Source organism: Giraffa tippelskirchi, chromosome 6 (genome assembly GCF_054371585.1).
Source record: "Giraffa tippelskirchi isolate mGirTip1 chromosome 6, T2T-mGirTip1v1.2.pri, whole genome shotgun sequence".
Taxonomy (NCBI): domain Eukaryota; kingdom Metazoa; phylum Chordata; class Mammalia; order Artiodactyla; family Giraffidae; genus Giraffa; species Giraffa tippelskirchi.
In genome coordinates this window covers 55,936,888-55,942,887 of record NC_137280.1, presented here as the reverse complement: position 1 = coordinate 55,942,887, position 6,000 = coordinate 55,936,888, and positions in this window count along the sequence as shown.

Below are 6,000 nucleotides of genomic sequence, written 5' to 3'. Positions count from 1 at the left end.
AATCTCATGGACAGAGGAGCCTGGTGGGCTATAGGTCATGGGGTTGCAAAGAGTTGGACAGGACTGAAGTGACTGAGCACACATGCACAGTAAAAAATTAAAGATAGAAATTCTCCTATAGAATCGCACTCACACAAAATAAATGTCTAAATTTCTTCACATTCAAAACATATAGGTCCTTTTGACTCGATCTTGGCCATTAGCTGTTAAACACAGCATCACTGTGATTAACTGGTTTTCATAACTCTACTCACAGTCTTGACCTCTTTGACACTATCGAAATTACCAATATAATTTCTAGGGCACAAGACAGATCACCATGGCCCTAGATTGATTTGGCTCATAGCTTCATTTACAGGGTTTAGAGCATTCATTTTGGATTCTTATAGATCTGTATTGGAATCCAAGATCTGCCACTGTGTGAATTTGAGGAGCTTTCTTATCCATCAGGACAGATTAAATCACGCTTTGATATCAAATGACACCAACACTTCAGTGGCTCATGGTGGCAGAAGTTTATTTCTCTCCCAAGCCACATATTCATTCCACGTTGACCACAATGACCACGTGCCCATCCTGGGGGTTGTTTAATTTACTCAGAGCAAATGACATCTAGACCAAGACTGAGGTGAAGGGGAAGACCATGGATGTGGTGGGGGGAAATAGTTTGGTCAGAAACGCCTTGGGAGAACAGTCTTAAGACTAGAGAATGTTTAGAAACTGAGGAGAACTAGTTTTCAGAGGCCATGCCCAGTTTCTGATTTACCAATTATCTCTGTGATCTCAGGAAATTTACTTAAACTCTCTGAAACTCAGTTTCCCCCTCAAGTGAGGAGAATAATATTACCAACATTTTAGCGTCAAATGTCTAATGATTGAATAATATAATTCGTGTGAACATTTCTAACACATCATCTAGTACTTAATAAACAACAGTTTTCATTTTCTGGATGTGAAATTGTGCGTCAGATGTAAATATAACAGAATTGTCAGAGAAGCTCTCAACACCAAACTTCCTGGGTCTGACGATGAGATAAAATAGAAATGGGAACTAGATGCTTTGTGTTTCCAAACGAACAATTGTGATTCAAAGCATCTTGTTTCCATTCATGTTTGTGTTTTGTAATTTTCAGTACCCATGCACAAACTCTTCTCTGAGTTCTACAGAAATATCAACAAAAGTAAAACAAAGTTTCTCAAAATCTGTAGATGTCAAAGTGTCTGAAACCTAATGGGAGGGACAATGCAAACCATACTGAACTGGCCTGACATTAATTTGCTAAGTGGTTCCATCTAAACACAATCTTTTATGATAATTCAGGGTATTTTCAGCCATCACAATGAATGCCTATTTGTACAGTTGTTCTGGCATTGTACAAATGCCAATTTGTACAACTGGCTGTCAATAAAGACAGCCAACAAAAATGGACACATCCTAATTATTTTATTTTTCATTGAGTTTTCACAATATTTAAATTAAGCTGACTGATGAACATTTGATTGACATTCTTTCCATTAAGTTATTATGATGTCAAAACTCTCAATGAAATCCAGTGGCTGATTTAATGATACCGTATTTTCAAATTGACACAAACTCAGTTTAAAAAGAAAGAAGAGAGAAGAGACAGAATGGAAGATTTAAAATGTTGGACATTTACACTTAGTAAGAATTCCTTTAAATGCAGGAAAGTATTGGTTGTAGCTGGTAGCTGCAATGAATCACAACATCTGATAAAGAATGATAAAGAAAGATAATGAAGAGCTTTTCTTTATTCTGTGTTCAGCTTTGTAGAATAATTAAAGACTTTTCTTTGAAATGATTTTATTTTTCTATATAAGGCCCTTCTATTATTATACAAGATTGCAAACAATTTGTGTTTAAGAGTGAATGGAAGCTCACATGTCATTAAACATACACTTTTGGCCCCTTGATGCAGTATCGGACCTGGGATATCCCTCAGTGAGGCTCAGCAAGGTCTTACACTATATTCCTTAACTGTGTGGTATCTATGGGCTCCCCTGATGCCTCAGATGGTAAAGAATCCTCTTGCAGTGCTGGAGACCCAGGTTCAATCCTTGGGGCGGGAAGATCCCCTGGAGAAGAGAATGTTCTTGCCTGGGAAATCACATGGACAGTGGAACTGGAGGGTTCAGTCCATGGGGTCGCAGAGTCAGACACTATTGCGTGACTCAACAATAGCAACAACAGCATTGCAGTATAACCTCCATAAACCAGATACTTGTAGAATTGGCCACTGAGATCAATTTAAGTATTTGGTGTGTGGTATAAAGTAACGTTTTCCACTTACCCATTTAAAATAACAACAGAAGGAATATATTTCAATTTGCTGATAACACAATAAATCGAACTTTGATGTTTTCATCTCCTTCCACCTTGAGTCTGGAATAAATATTAGGTAGCGTGAAAAAGACCACCAGTGCTCACCTAATAGCAGGGGCTCCTCTTCTGGGCTGAGGGGGGAGATGAAGTATGGGAGCTGCTGGGCCCCTGAGTCACTGCTTGGAAACAAGCCACGATCCACTTGGACTGCACTTGACAGTGACATGAATAAGAAAAACACCTTTCCTGTGGCTGGTCCTGGAGATTGGGGTCATTTGTGACTGTGATTCCCTGTGGCTTTGACAAGTGGACTCTCCAACACTGAGGTACCACTTCACCCTTACCGGGAGGTGGGCCCAGAAGGCTTGGCCCTGCCAGTGCACATATGGGGGATGCATGGACCGTCTGATCTAAAGACATTGTCACTGGAGAATGCACGTGACAGAGGATCTCCCTCTTGGCTTTTCTGCCCCATCCAAAGTTGAGTGCTACTCATGTTTATTGAACATATTTTCAACAACCAATCAACATTGTTTGTTAATCAACTATATACTAATACAAAATAGTTTTGTATTTTTTTTAAAAAAAGAAATAGTGGTTCTTCATCTGTCCTTAACACTAATGGCTAATATTTGTTGAGTACATACTCTGTGCCTGGCAGGCTTAACATTTATTTTTTCATTCATCCTGTTTATTCAACAAATATTTGTGGAGCACCTTTGTGATGGCCAGTAATGTTTTAGATCCTAGGGACTCATTTATTCATCTCAGCCACTTTGTGAGTTGATTATACTTCTTCAATTTACAGATATAATAGAACAACTCCAGAAATACAAATCTAGCCCTGATTTTTTGTCAGCCCTTCAAAAACCCTGCTTAGTCTCCACAAGCAAAGTACTCACCCTTAGAAAATGGTCATGATAATGTTCACAAGGAAAATGATGACATACGAAAGGAGATAATGTAGTTTATGGTGCTTTTATTGCCACAAACTATTATAGAAAGGCATTGTTGCTACATGCCTAACGTGACTTTTGCAACACAAAATAAGGAATATATTAATATTTCAGAATTTTTTCATCGTTTGTTTTCCCTCCTTGAGAATCATTTGAGGTCTATTTGAAGGAAGAAGCATAAAAATGCCTCTTCTAAGAAAAATAGTTTCAAGTCTTGGAGGCAAAGTCTTTATTATTTCTAGGCACAGCCACAGAGCCATGCCAAAGGTCACATTTCTGCCAATACACAGGAGACCAAAGCTCTGGAGTAAGACCTTGTTCATTACCGTGCAATATGAGTTTACATTTTGACCTTAAAAATCATCCATCATGGTGGTAGGTTTTAGCCAAGGTGACTCTGCCCAAAGGAAGAAAAATGGGTTTAGTGACCTTCTGAATCCTGTTCCTCCAGAATTCTATTGTCTATAAAATGCGTTCTGAAATACTTTATAGCAAAACATCTACCAGGACTAAAATTATTTTCAAAAATGTAAAATGACTATGTGCACATTTTAGGCATGAAAAGATTTCATTTGACTCTTTTCCAACATGTTGACTTTCATTTAGAAATAGAAAGATGAACTATTTTTAAAATTTAAAATAAGACTTCTGAGTTACAGAGCAGCTTGAAGCCTATACAATAGCAATTACCACATAATTAAAGTCACATGGTCCCTGGTCATGAACACCATGAAGAGTCTACTTCTTTGATGGACTGTCTTAAAGAGCCATCACTGAGCACAGAGAATGGGTAAACAACCTTTAGTTATGGAAGACATTCTCCTAAGGATGAACCTTAACTAAAGATGAAGAACGTATTGTTTTAAAACTATTTCAGGACTTTGCATGAAGTTCCAGAAATCTGGCCAGAGAACAAAGGAACAAAGCGGCAGTTAAGAAGAAGCTGGTTAGTCATCCATATGTCATGATTATGGTGTCTCATTTGTACTTGCACTTGATTTTCTAATTGCCTCTTTGGAACTCATACAGTGAGCAGCTGAGAAGGCAAACACTGTGTGTGTCAAATAGGAATTCAGACAGAATAGCTGGCATTACCTGCTACAGGGTTGAATTATTTCCCTCATAAAGACAACTTCAAGCACTAACCCCCAGGACCAAAAGATGTGATCTTTTTTTGGAGATACAGTTTCTGCAGAGGTAGGTCCTTTAAAAGAGCTTCCCTCATAGCTCAGTTGGAAAAGAATCTGCCTGCAATGCAGGAGACCCGAGTTCCATCCCTGGGTTGGGAAGAGACCGTGGAGAAGGAAATGGCAACCCACTTCAGTATTCTTCCCTGGAGAATCCCATGGATAGAGGAGCTTGGCAGGTTACAGTCCACAGGGTCGCAAGAGTCAGACACAATTTAGTGACTGAACCACCACCAGGTACATTAAAATAAGGTCATTAGGGTGGGCCTTAATCCAGTGTGACTGAGGTCCTTATAAAAAGGGGAAATGTTGTCAGAGGCATGCATACTGGGAAAACTGTGTGAAGATTAGAGTTATGTTGCCACAAGCCAAGGAGAGTCTGGGGCTACCAGAAGCTGCAAGAGGCAAGGAAAAACACTTCCCTTCAGTGTAAAGTGCTTCCCCTAAAGAATTCACCCACCCAAAAATATACAATGGAGAAAAGACAATCTCTTTAACAAGTGGTACTGGGAAAACTGGTCAACCGCTTGTAAAAGAATGAAACTAGAACACTTTTTAACACCATACACAAAAATAAACTCAGAATGGATTAAAGACCTAAATGTAAGACCAGAAACTATACAACTCTTAGAGGGAAAGCACAGGCAGAACACATCTGTCATAAATCACAGCAAGATCCTCTATGACCCACCTCCCAGAGTAATGGAAATAAAAACAAAAACAAACAAGTGGAACCTAATTAAACTTAAAAGCTTTTGCACAATGAAGGAAACTATAAGCAAGGTGAAAAGGCAGCCTTCAGAATGGGAGAAAATAGCAAACAAAGCAACTGACAAAAGAATTAATCTCTGAAATATACAAGCTCATGCACCTTAATACCAGAAAAACGAACAACCCAATCAAAAAGTGGGCCAAAGAACTAAAGAGACATTTCTCCAAAGAAGACATACAGATGGCTAATAAACACATGAAAAGATGCTCAGCATCACTCATTATTAGAGAAATGCAAATCAAAACCACAATGAGGTATCATCTCATGCCAGTCAGAATGGCCACCATCAAAAACTCTACAAACAATAGATGCTAGAGAGGGTGTGGAGAAAAGGAAACCCTCTTACACTGGGTTGGTTGCACTGGGTTGGTGGGAATGCAAACTAGTACAGCCACTATGGAGAACAATGTGGAGATTCCTTAAAAAACTGGAAATAGAACTGCCATATGACCCAGAAATCCCACTGCTGGCCATATACACCAAGAAAACCATAACTGAAAGAGACACATGTACCCCAATGTTCATTGAAACACTGTTTACAATAGCAAGGACATGGAAGCAAGCTAGATGTACATCAGCAGACAAATGGATAAGGAAATTATGGTATATATACACAATGGAATATTACTCAGCTATAAAAAAGAATGCATTTGAGTCAGTTCTAATGAAGTGGATGAAACTGGAGCCTATTATACAGAGTGAAGTAAGTCAGAAAGAGAAACACTAATACAGTATATTAACCCA